General features: G+C 41.7%; 1 long non-coding RNA gene across 1 annotated transcript in view; it reads right to left on the bottom strand.

Annotated features, from left to right (window-relative positions):
• Positions 1 to 16,521, bottom strand: part of LOC141728211 (uncharacterized) — a 95,469-nt gene that overhangs the window by 38,919 nt on the left and 40,029 nt on the right. The gene's annotated exons all lie outside the window — the stretch shown is intronic.

Raw genomic sequence — 16,521 nt, 5'->3', positions numbered from 1 at the left:
TGTGATATGCCTCTTTATTATCAGAAGCCTCCTGAAACAAATCAGATTAGCATGTTTCTGCTTTCATTCTACCCACAGCATTTTAAGATGAAAGTAAGAGGAAGGAGGAAGAAAAAAAAAGAAGAAAAAAAGAAGAAAAAAAAAGGAGTAAGGGGTGTTGTTCTCCCTTCCCACTCACTACCAATCCCTCTCTCCACCCTCAAACAAGCAAACAGGTAAGTTATTTTAGGGAGCAAAGTACTTAATGAATGTGTGATTACTGCTGTCATATTTCCTAAGGTATGCTATTGACTGTTAAGTATTTAAATTCTAGTGTTTCACTTTAAGGAATTTGAATTTTTTTTTTTTTTTTGCTTTTCAAGCCAGTACCATTATTGCCTTTATTAAAATTTGGCCTACAAATATTAGCTACTTTAAAGCATATAATGGAAAAACTACAGTTATATAATGCATTCTGAGAGAGGAAATAAAATTTTAAGAGTTAAAAAAAAAGAAAAAAAAATTAAAAAAAAATATTAAAAGAAAAGCAGCAGTCCTGATCAGGTAAGAACAAAGTTTAACCTGACAGATGCAGTAAAAAAAGCCAAATAGCTGCTGGAGGAAATACTGCATTCACAGAGACAAAATCTTAAATCTGTTTTGACTTTATTTGAACTTTTCATTGTAGACACCATAATAAGACACATCCTATGCCTAATAAATGAATAGCTGATGCCTAGATCAGGTCACCTGCTCATAAATACTTCCATAAATTTGTTCTTTATTCTTTGAGAATATTCCAGAAAATACTACAAGCCCTCTCACAGCTATGGACTTATAATAATCACCCTGCTTTAACAAGAAAAAAGAGTTTGTATTTTCGTGTATTCCACATATCATGTATTTCACCTTTTAAAAAAAAGGTTTTGTTCTTTAAGCAAACACACCAAAGTTGTGGTCCCCCTCTGTGCTTATACTGAGATTTAACATACTTGAAGATTATATTGAAACTGGACTTACATGAAGCTATTTAAAATGAAAATACATGCCTAAGCCCTATACGATGTGTAATTATCTTCTTCTCAGACCAAAGCTTCAAAAAAATTTCACTTCATGCTAAATAAAATAATTCGTTGTAACAAGATTCAATGCTGAAAAGTTTATTAATAATCTATTTACTGCAGATTCACTCACTACAGTGTCTGAAAACAAACTAAATAGTCACGGGGTGGGGGGGGGTCCTATTTCTAACAGTGGTTTCCTTTAGACATTAATAACGAGCACTGAAAGTCACTCCTATCCTTCAGTTTTAAGCAATATAACAATATTGCCTTCAGTTTTAGAAGACATCTTGGGAAACCTTTAATAAAATAAAAGCTAAATGTACATAATTTACATTTGCTACTGTTGTGTGCATATGGTAATAAATGTGTGTGTGTAATGTCATCCTTACACACAAGCAACTGTTTATTATCGAGCTCTGGAAAAGTGTTAAGAATTAGATAAACTTTAAAAATTTAATATTCTCTGTAAAAAGAACTTTTTTTTTTGTTTTTTTTTAATGGTACACTAAAAATATTATTACATGCAAATATTAGAAAAAATAATTGACCAACTTTAAGTGTTAGCTGGACTGGAGCTCAGGTTGTGCTCCCTCCTTTAACACTCATCCAAATATCCTAAAGTTCTCACACAGCATTCAAAGCTAAGATCAGAACTATTCCTCAATCGTGGTAATATCAACTATATCCCAAAGTCCTGTTATTAGAATAAGTGCTTTTAAAACTTACAGGAAAGGGTTAAAAAAATAATCAGTATAGAAATTGCCTTACACCCTTTTGGGCAGAAATTTTTATACCTAACTTACTCTGAATATTTCTGAAATTGTCCAGTATCAACAATGAAGACATTTTAAAAAAAAGAGATTCCTTTTGAAATGCAACTTATGTTTTAATACACCAGTAACCTAAAAATTCGACATAACTCCTGCCAATAATGCACAAAAAAACCCTGCAAGGCAACATTTTTACTGACTAAAAGAGGTTACTGGAAATCTGTGGCTACACCTCTCTACTCTGCCTGATGTCCCCTTTCTATTTGAGGGGCATATCAACTTTTTTCCTATCTTTAAAATACATTACTAGTGCTATTAAAAAAATAGATGGCTGTGAGAAGAGTCACAGGGGACTAAGTTTAAAAACAATTTGGGCAGCCTGTTTAAACAAAATCTTTCAAGTATTACTGATAATAGAAAACACAACTTTTTGAGATCAGGTTCCAGTGCTAGATATTAAGTGTTTAGAACTTATAATAATATATAGATGAAAAAAAAAAAAACCGTGGAGACCACTTACTGGTGTACATGAAGTTATTTTTAGTTTTAAAAACTTTCTGACAAAAATATTTGTTTCTACACAAAAGCCTACAATTTCATTCTCTATTTCTTTCCCAGACAGTCAAAACTAGTCCAAGATGCGCTCTACCCTTGACAGTTTGTAATGAATGTGAATTACTTAAATAACTTGCAATGGGCTTTTGGGTGTGGGTGGATGACTGCATCTACAAAGCAGAATACCTGCAGCATATTTGTAGAACACAGTGATAAGCTTCTTGGTTCTCCCTTACATATTCAGGAGTTAATTGCTCCCCAGAGCGAATAACAAAACTCAGTAAGGACCTATAAAAGGACCACTCGCTGATCTGTGGCGACTTTTCCTGTAAAGAAAGCTCATCTGCTTCTACACGTGTAAAAGTGTATCAGAAAAGCAGTGATACACCTGTTAGGATGGCTTCTGACACTCAGGATGGGTGAGATGTGCATCTTCCCACAGTGTTCACAGGCAGGGCATACAGAGCCAGGTAGTTTGTATGCAGTTCCACTTGTAATTCACTGCAGAATTTGACTTATTAGTCATAAAATAATTAAGGAATTAAAGACTCAAATTTATTTTTCTTTCCTTGACATTACATTTTTGATGGAATAGTAATAGATTCAGAATTCCAAAAGCTGAGGATAAAAAAACTCCAGACAATGAACTAAACAGAAAAAGAACCCCATGATACCTTGGTATCGTATATGTAGTCTGCCTTTAAAATGTTACTACAATAAGCTTTCTATGAAGTATTAGCCTAACACATCAAAAGGTCACACAGATACACAGTCATACTTTCAAATTACTGTTATTTCTGAAAATTAACAATTCTTAAGAGCTACTTTCAGCTTCAGTAGATTTGTATCTGTAAAATGACAGGGTACCTCTTTGAAACTTTCAGTAAAACTTTAGAGGAGAAAAAGAAAAAAAACCAATCCTGAACCAAATGAAGCTTATTTTGATGTTTTTCCTAAGAATCAAGATAAAGGACTAAACTCAAAAGAAACAAAGGAAAAAAAAAATTTAAAAACCCCCTACACACTATGCTATATGTTATACCTAAGCAAGGTTTAATTGAGCTAGAACTTTGGCTTTCGCTTATTGATAAAATATAAATATACACATTTAGATATTCAAGTTCAATTGATATTTCCTCCAAATGCAACTTTTCCAGGGCCAAGTAATCCCTGTTAATGTTTGACATTTTAACTGAGGTAAAAAATGCAAGCAGCACTACAAGGGTCTATTTAAACTACGTGATTTTTCCCCCCTAAGTATCTCAAAATAAGGAGTACATCAAATATAAGAAAGAAAAAGTTACTTAAAATATGCTATATATTCATATTAGATTGCTTACTGCTTTCCTTTTAGCCACACCCACCTTTATGTAATTGTAAAATATGAGAACAGTGCAGCTGAGAAATAAGAAAGCTTAAAAGAACAGTTGTTTCATGTAGTCAAATATGTGCTAAGCACAGATTTTAACTAAAATGAAAAACAAGTATAAATTGCATGCTATTGAACATGACTAGTGGGGAAAAATGCACACGCACCTGTACAATACTGATTTATAGGGGTTTTTTTGTAAATTAGCCATGAGTCAGGACAGTTATTTCATTGAAAGTGAAAGTCAGTATTAGTTAGTGCACTTCCACAGCGGAGTGTGTAAATCTCTTCAAATTCTGATATTTCAAAGTATACACAGCTACAGTGAAACAGCTTTGTGCACATTCCCATACTGACTGTCAAAAACATTTCTGAAAAAACCCTGAAAGTAATGATGCAGAGCTAAAGAAATGAGTGCTAAACCTCAATAGGATCTTACTAGTATCTCAATTTCAAGGATTAAGTGGAATTTTCTATCAGGGCACAAAGGTATGAATTGCGGAGACAAACTAAGCAGCTATTCCCAGGGAAAAAATAACTGAAAAAGTGTAATTTATGTACTGGATTAAAAGAATCCAGGCAAACTAGGGATTTAAGACAGAAAAATCTCCTTGAACTGTTGGATTTCTGCATTACACAGAAAATACCTTGAATCACAATCCAGTTGCCATGCTGGAAACGCTAAGTTTTGCATTTCACTTTAAGACTACAAGCTCTCAGCCATGTACACAGAAATCTTTTGTACAGCACTTCTGCACCCCAACTCTTCTCTACGTCCCTCCTACGTCCCTCGGTTAACTCGTTATTTTCGGTGCCCGGGGTGCTTCAGCGCAAGGCGGCCGCTTCTGGCTTTGAACGCGGCGGAGGGATGCGCGGGGGGGCGGCGGGGGACGGGGGGGCAGCGTGGGGGGAGGAAGAGGAGCGGGGAAAGGCTGTGACCCGGTCCAACCTCCCAGCCCCGCGTCCCTCCGGGCAACCGGGGGGGCGGCAGCCGCTCCAGTCTCCGCTGAGCGGGCGCCTTAACGGGGGGCCCGATGCTGCATTCGCTGCGCATCCTGCGCGCCCGCCAGCTCGACGGCAGCCCCGGGCGCCCGCCGCTCACACGGCATCGGGGAAAATAGCCATACCCCTTCCTGCCTCCAGAAGAAAATATTAAAATAATAACGATAAAAAAAAAAGAAGGTCGGGCGGCCGAAAGTGAAGAGGGAAGTAGGAAGAAGAATAAAAAGTAAGGCTTAGAAATTGTGGTTGGGAAGGAGCCCGCTGGCCTGGCAGCGCCCGAGCTCCCTCCCGGCCCCGCCGCACGGTGCTGTCCCCGCCGGCACTCCCGCCACAAAAAGATGCCTTGTGAGCCTGTGTGCGCCACTCCGAAACGCGAGCGCCCACGCCAGAGCCGGCCCCGAGGGGGTTAAACGGCGTCGTGGAGAAAAAGGCACCGTGTCACATATTATGTGTGTGTATGTGTGTGTGTGCGGAGGGGGAATCGCCCAGCGCACAGGCTGCGAGAGATCTCGGCGCCTATCACAATAAGCACGATCGCGTTCATACAGCTACGAGAGAGCGAGAGCTGCTGGCCACCGAGAAATGACATAGAAACAACCACCAAAAAATAGCTAAGCCAATGACAAATAGCGACCCGGGTGACAGAGACAGAGAATTTTGTAGGCGGAGAAGAGGAGGTGAATGGCCAGCTCTGATCACAGTATTAGGCTGGGCTATCTATGGGGAGGGTATTTACTCGGTTTTTGGGGTGTGTGGGAGGAGAGGAAAAACACCTACAAATAGCTGGCACGATTCAAATGGTCTCGGATTATGTTTCCCCCCCTCCAGTCCAGGAAGGAAACTCGCGTTATAACGCTACGAGGGGAAAAAATAGCTCTGTGCAATAGGGGATGAAGAGCACTTTGGTCATTCGTTAATACCCAAAGGGGCAGAGATGATAAATGTGACAGCATGTGGCAGCACGACCGTCACCCGGGCTCCTGCAAAAGGCGGCTCCGTATCGCGACACGGGAAATTAAGCGATTGAGTGGGAGGTGGAGAAAGCGCTTAAACGGAGAAGTTAATCTGCTAACATGGAGAGGAAACAAACGGAGAAAAAAAACCCGAAGGTTGTCCTCTATATATTTTTTTTGGGGGGGGGGTGCGAGGGGAGAAGGGAAAGGGAAGAGAAAGAGCGAAGGGGCATTAATCCAGCTTACGAAAACATGAGGAGAGAGGAAGGAGGAGGCGGGGGGGGGGGGGGGGGGGTTGGGGGCGGCGGGCGAGAAAGGGAGATGTGCATGTAACTGTGGAAGTCATCCTGGCGGCTGCTGCTGCAGAGCCGGGAAGCAGGAGCCTCCGTCCCGGGCGCTGCCCCGAAATTTCCACGGCGGAGAGCGTGGAGAACGCGGGAGGGAAGGATCCCGCGGGGGGGTGGTAGGGACCGGAGGGGAGATGAGGGGAAGCCTGTCCTATCATGTCCCGGGAGCGCGGGGCACCGGGACCCTCTGGAGCTCCGGCTGTCCCGCGGCTCCCGCCCGCCCCCCCGCGCCGCTCTCCCGGGCCGGTGTGAGCGGCGCTCCCGGGATCCCCGCCCGGGCGCGGTGCCGCCCCGGGGAGCAAGCGAGGTTACCTGCCGGAGGAGACGGCCGCTCCCGACCGCTGAGGCTGAGGGAAGCGAGTGACAGATCCGCCCAGGACCTGCCGCTGCCTCCCGGAGCCTCCCGGCCCGCTGCTCGCCGGGCTCCCGGGGTGACTTTTCCCGACGGCGGGGTGCAGGTCGCCCCCGTTTTCCAAAGACGCTCAAAGACGCTCTTCCCCCGCCCGCCCAGCTCCCTCTGCCCCAGCCGCGCCCGGTCCCTCCGGCTCTTACCGCCTGTGCCGGCGGCGGCAGCTGTGGCACCCGCTCCGAAGCGCGACGGTGAGGGTGGCAGCGGGGTAGCGGAGGGGAAGGGAGGTGAGTTTCGCGGGGCGGGAGGGCGGGCGGCCCCCGCGCCTCCCCCGCGGCGGCGGTAGCAGCGATGCGATCGGGCATCACTCGAAAATGGCGCCGAAAGAGCGGAGGGCTCTTCATTCAAATTCGTTAGCGCCAGCCCCGCCGCCCCGGGGCATGCCGGGAACGGGGGGGGGCGCGCGGGGGCTGAGGCGGCAGCGCCGCACGGACACGGCGCTCGCTGTCAATGCCGCCCCTCCCCCCTCCCGCTCCCGCCGCCCGCGCGCGCGCTCCACGCCCTCCCCGCTCACCGCGCGCGCTCCCGACCCAACCGCCGCTAATGGGGAAAGGGGGGGTGGGGGGGGAAGAGAGGCAAGGAGGGAGGGAGAGAGAGAGAGAGAGAGGGAAATGTCACCCGGAGCCCGGGCCCGCGGGGGAGAGGTGGCGCGTTAGAGATGTGTGTGGGAGAGAGGGAGCGAGAGAGAGAGAGAGAGAGGGGGAGCGAGACCTCCGCTGGCCCCGCGAACTTGTCAAGGTAAAGGCGCCGGTGGAAGGGAGGGGGGTGGATAGGGGGGCACGACAGCGGATTTTGGGAAGGTAGGGAAAGGAAGCCCGGCTGGGGGAGGGGGATGTGCGCCAAGAGGACCTGAGGAAAATATGAACAGCGCCTCCCCCCCGCGCCCCCCCGCGCCTCCAAGGACCCCCGCGGCTCCCGCTGCGCTCAGGTTGCAGCCTGACCCCCCTTATCCCCCCCCATGGCCGCGCACCCCGCCGCAGCCAGAGGAGCGTTCGGAGCGCTCGGCGCTTGCCCGCAGCGCCCGGGCCCGATCCCGATCCCGACTGGCAGTCTCCGCTCCCCATCCCCCTCCTGCCGCCGCACCGGCTCCGGGCGGCAGCGCCCCGGGGCGCCCCCCGGCCGGGCGTGCGAGCAGCCCCTGAGCGGCGGAGCGGGGCTGTGTGGGCTCATCCCGGGGCAGAGCGGGCCCGGAGCGGACTACACTGGTCATTGCAAAAAAAAACCAAAAAAAAAAAAACCAAGAAGAAAACCAAACCAAAACAAACCCCAAATCAACTAAAACACCCCACACAAAATAAGGAAAAGAAAAAGAAAAAAAAGGCAAAAAGCTCTCTCGGAGGAACTTCACTGAGCGAGGTTCAACTCGGGCAGCGCTCCCGCCTCGGCTGCGCGCGGAACGCTCGGAGAGAAGGCGAACTTTCATTTTCACGCCGCATCCTCCCCTCCGCCCCAAGCTGTGACTGATCGTAACATACCTGATGGCCGGGTTAGTGCTCCCACCCGCGTTTCAGGGATGGGGAAGCCGAGATGGAGGTTAGCGAGCTGCCGAAAGCCGCGGGGGCAAGGCAGGCTACAGTGCCGCCCGAGCCGCTCGCTGCCTGCACTTGACTTGTGCCTCATGAAGGGTCCTTCCCTGGGAGCTCCGCGGACCCTGCCTCGGCTGGGAGACCCAGCGCATCCCTGCCAGCCGCTCCTCGAGCTTTCTGCCTTCAGGGTTTCGGGTTTTTTTTACTAATCTGATGCACTTTTTAGAAAGGGAAAGGAAAGCAGGGGCCTCAGATCTGCAAACTGTTGTACTCATGACTTAGGGGAAGATTTTTCAAAAGTACATAATGGGAGTCTGGGAGCTCTGTTCCCACTGACTTTCAAAATCTTCCCTTCGCGTCTGTGAGCAAGTCCTCTTGAACTCGGTTGGACTGCTGGCAGACGAGCGCTAGCAGGCTCAGGGCCTAATGCTTTTCATGATTCTACTGCTCCCTGCTAGAGCTGCACTGACAAAATATAAGCAGAACAAGTTTTGAAAGGGAGAGGTAATTTTTTTTTTTTTTTTTTTTTTTTTTTTTTTTTTTTAGCCACTGCTACAGTGCAAAACACCAAGCTTTTGGGCTCAAAAAGCCTAGACCATCATGGCTACGAAAACTACTGCTGCTCAGAGACCATGTAATTCTGAAGTTCCTTAAGGAAAAAGGCAGTGCAACATGTAAGTAATCACATAGCAAATATTATGCATTTATATTATTATATTTTCCTCTGAATTGAAGTTTGGTGCTGCTAAAGAAACTGATTCCTAATTTTTTAAAACCAAGTTCTCAATGAAAATGAGCCAGATGACAAAACTTCAGATCGTAAAGCCATTCTATTAAGAAGGAGGAAATATAAATTATTTGTAGTATCTTTACTTTTTTGCTCTTTTATTAAAATTACTCTGAGCAAAATTTTTGAAAAGTATGCCTTTCAACTGAAAAAAATGATAGTACATATTTTCTAATTTTTTTTTCCTGAAGGTTATGTGCCTGTGAAAATAAAACTTTGCAGTAGAAGTAGCAGTGAAAAGAGAGTAAAGAAAAATATAAAATTATGGTGCTGCTGATACCACTTCTCTGTACTTATATTTTGTATAGTTTTGCCCTAAAATAATTCTAGTTATTTTTTTCCACCCATTTTTCCAACCCTAATATAAAAATAAGATGTAGAAAATAGTATATCAATATTCTGTGATACAGTGTTTCTGTGATGCATGGTATTTTTTAATATGAACAGGGCACTACTTTCAGATATCATTCCTAAGATTTCATTAAGATTTTTAATGAAAGTGAAATTTTTACATCCCCTAATATCTAGTACTTGCTCTCAGGTTCCATTCTTAATGCACATAGGCCCTGTTCTGCACAGACTGAAATGTATATTATTATGTGTAAGCACACTGAGAAGTTCTCTTTATTATTATTCTCTTGTGTTTCGGACTTACAAAGCTAACAGTGACATTACACAATCATTATTCTCAGAATTACTTAAGACTGCATAAAGCTTAAACCTAATGTGATAGTCTTAGTTTACACCTTCTATCCATATGTCTTAAATAATGCACAATTACAATAATTTGTGGATCAGAATGGGTAAATATTTAACTGAGAATATTTAGAAGAATAATAGAACAATTTAGAAAAGCAATTGCTGTAGTGTAAAAATCTTTGTAAGAGGAGGTGGCTATTGCATTCTTTAGCTGTAGCATCTGGGAGAGGATCATCAGTGTGTTTCCTCAGTGACTAGCCAAGCCAAAAAGTCACAGCAGGAACACAGCTGAGGACAGAAGGAAAAGAAAGGGATTTTGAGCCTCACCAAAAATAATATAAATCTTTTAGATCAAATTTCCATCCCAAACAAATTGGACTCATCAAAGTGGTGAATGTCTTATCTGCTGGGGAAGCAGATATAGAAACTGCAGATAAGCTGCAGTTTCTATAATCAACTCCTTTCTTCATGCAGTTCTCATTCTGAACACCTCATAGTGCCTGTCCTGCATTACAGGTCCTTCTCCTCAGAGAGTGCCATTAAATTGTCAGAGAATCTCCTCATACAGTAAGAAGTGACATGACCAGCATTTGTCATATTATCTGCTCTTTTGTTGCCAAGGGAAGGAGCATGTGCAATTGAGTGTTTTCAGTTTATTGTATCTGCCTTTACTTCCATACACATTATGTCTTTATGTTAGTGAGGTAAGGCTGAAGTAATATGTTTTGTTCTTTGAGCAAGGTGCAGTTATATTTCTGATGGCCCTTAGTTCTTGGGCAGTTTCATTCTTTAGACTGAAAGTTCTGTCTGTAGAACTTTCAGCATTTTTTCCCACTTCTTGCCTAGGTGCTCTTATGTCAGGAGTGGGAAGCTGTTGCCGACTGGATCCAGTCTAGAGACCTAGAAAGCACTTCTTGGGGAATCCTGGTTTTATGCCCTGGAGAATCCTGAGCCCCCAGATTTGTAAATTAAAAGTCTAGAGAAAATCAGTGTAAATAAGGGCTTATAATAACCTACATTGCTAAGATGACATCCCCCCCAGCTTCCTGTACTTGGAGTTTCCTACATGCAGCAGGCTTTGTGCTTGGATGTACTGGATTGCTTAGATCCAGTTGAGAGGTGGCAAAACCAAAGCAAGGCACTTGACTGCTGAAATGACACAGAAACTCCTAGCTAGGGATGGTTAGAAAGCTGGAGGCTGTCTTCTGGCTCAGGCGTGCATTACTTTACAAATTACCTTGCTATGTGTTTTTAAGATTTATTTTACAACTGTGAGGATTAGAGGAATTTGTTGTAATGAAAACTGGCGTTGTGTCATTACTCTGTAACTTTTTAGTTAGATCATTTGGCTTGCCTGGGCTCTTGCATGTTTTTCTATTTCATCTGGAAAGTTCCTAGGTAAGTTAGACCAATTGGGGGGCACTAAGGTACACCCACATGATTATAATAATTGCACACCTACATATTGTTTTGGTATTCAGTGTTTGTACTGCATCTGGACATATAGCCAGTGGAAATTTGAATTTTTTTCCTACTTATTTTTCTAATTTGAGCCCTGCCTTGCCCCTGATGCTCATCCGGCCTTCTAGATCCCTGTTATAGGTTCATCTAAGCCTCCCTTCAGGCCTCCCCTGTACATTTCGTATCACTTGAAGTTTAAAGTTTCAGTTTAATAACCTAGAAACTGTAGTTGGGCATCCTCCTTCATGTGTATTTTGCTTTCTGCTGTAGCCATTCAGTCTCTATTTTACCCTGACAAATACAGGATTTGGAATTCATTGCTTTGCAATTTTAGTCTGCTTGCAATGATGACAGTTGTAATCTAGAAAGGACTGAGGTGGACAGCATTTACTGTTGTACAATGAAAAGAGAGTTTTGAATTTGCCAGAACAAATCTGGTCTAAGGATACTTCTATAGACTGTAAGGACTGCAAGAAGTATGTGCTGCCTTAGGACATGCACACGCTTTATTAGATTTCCTATATACTTCCACGTGAAAAATAAAACTAGCTTCTTTTTTTTTTTTACCTCCTCATTTTTCAAGAGCAAACCTTCAATTTATATTTTTTTAAACCACTAAAATACTCAATATGGCATAAAGACTAGTGGTGTAGTCATCAAAATGTTGGATTTCTATGTTTTGTTAGCATCTTATAGTATTGACTCCTACATATCTATAGGCCTGACTCATAATAACAAACCTATCCCTGAGGATTTAATAAGGAGTTGGTATTAAACTTAGGTTCTGTGGTAAAATTTTGCTTAAATGGTCCAACTGTAACTTCTAGACATTTTAATATTTTTGTGGATTTAATGGTTGTGAAAAGTTCTGTCTTGGTATCTGTTAAAACTGAAGCCCACTCTTTTATTTATGGATTAATTACAGCAGAACAGTGGCCAAGTGGTCTTCTCCACAGCAGCCATGATCTTCAATCTTGAACCCAAGAAGACTCATAAAATGGTGAGAAAAGAGCATGGTTGTCATGACTTTTAAGTTAGGGATGCTCTATTATTTTTTCCTGTTTAGCACTGATTCTTTTATTTAATAGGTATTGAAGTTAGTTTTTGTGGGGTAATTTCTGGGACCATAGCATAATTTTTCCTCCGCACCCCATATTTCAGCTGTTAATTTTTCAAGCTTTGCTTTATTCCTTGCTGTCCTTAACTTCAAAAATAATTGTTAGTGATACACTGAATTCATTAGTTAATTTCTTTATCACTTTCTTTAGCCTTAGTCCTGTGCCTGACTCTGTTCAAATGAATACTTTTATCAATAGCACTACCTAGAAGAGTAAAGTTCAGGATATATGAAGCTGTTTGAAAGATTGAAGTTTAAATTTTACAGATGTGAATGCCTGCAATTAAATGGAATGCTGCTGAAATGACTGCAGGAGTGGGGGATCTGAAAGTGCTTTTAGCTAGTATTAGTTTGTTTGCTCTTTTGCATACAATTTGTTTCTTTTAAGACTAAAAAATGGAAGGTGTTAATTTGCTTCTCTATTTTCCCAGTTTCTGGGAAGTTTTGAACTCTGAACCTCACAACATTTATAAAATTTTAGTAGTGTTCATAATTCTGGGAAGAACAAAACATTATTTTGTTTAGCCATTTTGTGAAAAGGTGACTGGATATAGAGGAACTATTTCTCTTTTTCCTTAATCAGGTCTTTAATCCTAGTCATAAGAATCACTCGATAATGATTTTTATATGTATGGGTTTATTAAGCATAGATCTTAAAATGAGGAGTTTCCTTTCTTTTAGAGATATAAATAAAGGATGGTAGCAGGGACTTGCTTGTGTAAGAATATAGTACTTAACTGTTGTTGTTGTTGACTTCCTGATAATTTAGGTAGGTGACAGTTTCAAATAATGGTGCACAGAATGATCCATAGCTCAGGAGATGGATCACAGTGACCAGAAGTTCAAAGAATGCTGAGAGATGCCCCAGACATTTTTGGTATCTCAACAAATCAATATTTGTTTTCCTTTAGTAACTGTATTGTAGAGTAAGGAGTAAAAGGGACAGAACCCTATTAGTGGCTTATGATTTCCACAGTTTATCCTCTTGGAATATGGAATATTTACCCTGTCTCAGCTGTTTACCAAACTGGGTTTGGAAGCACAAGAGAGATGCTGAGCCCTTTTTGCCAACATCTGAGCTACACCCTGTGTTAAGAATTACTTTAGTACTGTTACCAACCACTAAACTTGCTTGACCTCTGCCAAGGTTCTTTACCATTTCATGTTTTAAAAACAAGGTTTAATACTTAAACCAGAAAGAAGCAGCAGTTTTCAGGCACCGTGCATTGAGATGTAACCCAGAGGTCATTTATTTTTAATACAGATTCAACAATCGGTTTCTTTGTTCCTTCTCAGCCATTTTTTCTTTAGTTCTCTTTTAGAGAGCTGATTCTTGAATTAATTTTGAGCATTTAAGTATCTGCATTCTCTACATCAGTTAATCTTGCACTTAAGTAAAAATACTTGCATGAGTGTGGGAGAGAGGAGTCTGACCCACATTAGTCCCTTGCATCTTGTATTGACTTTGCCTATCTGGTAACCAATGGGCTGGATCCCGACCAGCAGCCAAGTGCTGGTAAAAGTGTGAGTCTGTTTGTAGGGTAAGGAGCTGAGGCTCAGTTTTGGATGTGTTTTTGATACTACAGACCTAGTGAAAAATAACAATAGGATGTAAATTGATTTCCAGATTTAAGCCCTTCTTCAGTTGCTTACTTGAGCAGAGTTTAGTAACTCCAAATGCTTAAAGTTAAATGGTTTTAAGGTTTTCGTGAGGCATTTTTTGAATTGATGTAATTCTTTCACTTTGACAGAAGAAGAGGTAGGCCAATGTCAAACTGTTTTGAAAGGCTTGTTTTCATTACCCTGCTTAGAATGTAACTTTGTTTCTTTTGTTCCATCCCCATTTGGCTGAATCACTTTCACTTCCCTGACTCTTCTAAGACCTGTTGTGTCCTGCTAACCTTTCCTCTAATGTTCAGTTTTCTATTAACTTTTCCACACTGATTATTCTTTGTCTCTCTCGTCTTTTTTTTACTGGAGTTTTAGGGAAGTCATTATACATCTTCAATTTCTTTCCTTCCTTCATCCTGGAATCCAGCAACATATAAACCCCTCTGATTTCAAGTTTGCCTTTTCAGTGAGAAATACGCAAGTTAAAAATGTAGTGCTATATCAATAGAAAAGGTAAACAGAGAATTGTGGATGTCATTTCTAGAAAAGGAACTGGGTTTTGCATATTATTAAAACCTATTCCCTAATTTTGGATACCAGGATCCAGGCAGTAAGATCAGGATTTTAAGGTGATGCTTTAAAAATCACTATGCTTATAAAAAAAAAAAAAAAAACTAAAAAACCAAAAAACAACCAACTTAACAAAAAAAAAAAAACAAACACAAAAGTACAATTATACTGAATAGACTGATTAGGCTTGATGTGGCTGTTTTATTGAGCTGTCTATCATTGAACTTTTTTTAAGCCTAAGGAAAGACAGTATGGAGTTGGAAGAGAAGCATGGATCTCCATGAGGGGCAGTCAGTTATAGTCATGGTAAGTTAAAAAAAATACTGTATTTCTGTTAAATTATCACCTTTATGAAGCAACCTGTATTCAGGGCCCTGTTCACATTGCAAAATGAATCCAGTTTTTTTGAAAGTCTCTACATTCATTTATGCTATCACTGTGTAACAATTGTGTTTTGTTGTATCTGACTTTGTGATGTAACTCCTGAATGAAAACAGTAAGTGTCATAAAAATCATTATTATCACAGTGATTATGCTACAGTGTTTTCATGCCTAGGTTCTGAACAAAACAAGTTATATTATAGGGTTATGTTATCTCCTAATAACTTTCAAATCCACTGCTTAATTTCAGCTGCATTTGATATAGAGGTAGAGGTCACAAAGTCAAGTTTCTGCAATTTGAATGAAATTTAGCAGCTGTGAGTAGAGAAGGGACTCAAATTAGTGCCCCTGGGGTAGAAAAAGCTGCAGCATGGACTCAGAAATTTTCTACTGTCTTCAACCTGTTGCCTTGCAGGTCAGCATGCTTGGTTGGTCTGCCACTTGACACGTGTAGCTCAGAGCTGGCCACAATGTGAGCTGCTTCCTGTTCTCCTAAACATCAGAAGCTGAAATTTAGAGAAATCTGTTTAGAAGAGACTGGGAAAACAGCCAGGCTAGCTCAGTACAAGTGTGTTGGTGGCACCTGTAAGCATGCAGGTAGGTAACTACACTTCATTATTTCTGCTAGTCATGAAAAAGCCTTGGTTTTGCCAGGGCCTTCTAGTCTTCCAAAACACTTGTGAATCATTCTATGATATGGTGTTTTCTATACCTGGATTAGAAAAATGTTTTTCTTGTCCATGTCAGAGAAGGGAACTGTTGAGACAGCTTCAGTATTTAATTTCTTTGGCTGTTTGTATGTTAGCTCTGAGCCATTTCTTAGGCTGTCAAAATTGTAAAACTGTGTTTTCAGCTCTCTCCAGAAACTGATTCTAATTTAGACTGCAGCTATGTGTCCCTGACCCATCCTACAACCTACTCTTTTGGAACAGTGCAGAAAATATGCATTGTATTCCAATATACTTCATTTGTGAAGAAAGATGTGGAGCTAGATACAGGGAGAGAAAACAGTATTAGGATCAGGCTTCCTCAAGTTACCACACTGCATTGCAACCTGAGAAATGCAAAATCACAGCTGTGTGATTTTATCACCAAAATCATTCTGAAAGGTCTTGTCTGCCCATTCATCTGAGTCAGTGAGAAATGGGCAGATTACAATTGCCAGAGGTGCTGGGTCGCTCACTGTACAGGCTCAGGTAGGCACACTAACTTGGCATATGTCTGATATTTTAAAGTTTTCTGTGTTATGTTAGACAGGGGTCAAGATACAACACTCTTTAAACAAAAGTTAGTGCTGTAGTGTATTTAAAAGAGGTTGAATTTCTCAGAATAACAAGCCTAAGAGTCATGCATATGAAATGTAAAATTTGAAAGAAGTAACATGAGAGGAAACACTTCCAGTTCAGTATCATAAGGTAACTGTCTTCAAATGTCAAATTTTGTTTGCCCAGTTGAAAACCATCAACCTCTCAACAAGGAACAAAAGCTTGTGGTACTCTGTTCCATTTTCTGCTAATTTTCATGGGGTTTTTTCACAATATCAAAGCCAAGAAGAGAACAATTAGTCATTACAAAAAAACCCCTTGAACAAACTGCATTCAATTTTATGAAACTTTTGGGTTGTCAGATTCTCAAATCCTTTCATTTGGTCCCAGCTTTTTGTTTATTTGTTTTTAAGTATTGTTATTTCTTCTGCAGTGCTATCTGTATTAAAGGAATGAAGAAATGGTTTTTTTACATGTTTCTAGGATCTGTTTGTTCTTGAAACCTTTATCAGCAGTGGTCTTGCCTAGTATCACCAGTTAAATATTACTTAATGGTACCTATGGCTATCTGACATTTAAATCCTTATAACATATAAGCATATTGTAATTTATAACATTTTCCTTCTAAAGATCAACCTAGATGTGTTTTCAATAAG

The sequence above is a fragment of the Zonotrichia albicollis genome, chromosome 2 (assembly GCF_047830755.1).
Source record: "Zonotrichia albicollis isolate bZonAlb1 chromosome 2, bZonAlb1.hap1, whole genome shotgun sequence".
Lineage (NCBI taxonomy): Eukaryota > Metazoa > Chordata > Aves > Passeriformes > Passerellidae > Zonotrichia > Zonotrichia albicollis.
The sequence above is the reverse complement of the archived record's forward strand: the minus strand, read 5'-3'. Positions and strand labels throughout refer to the sequence as shown.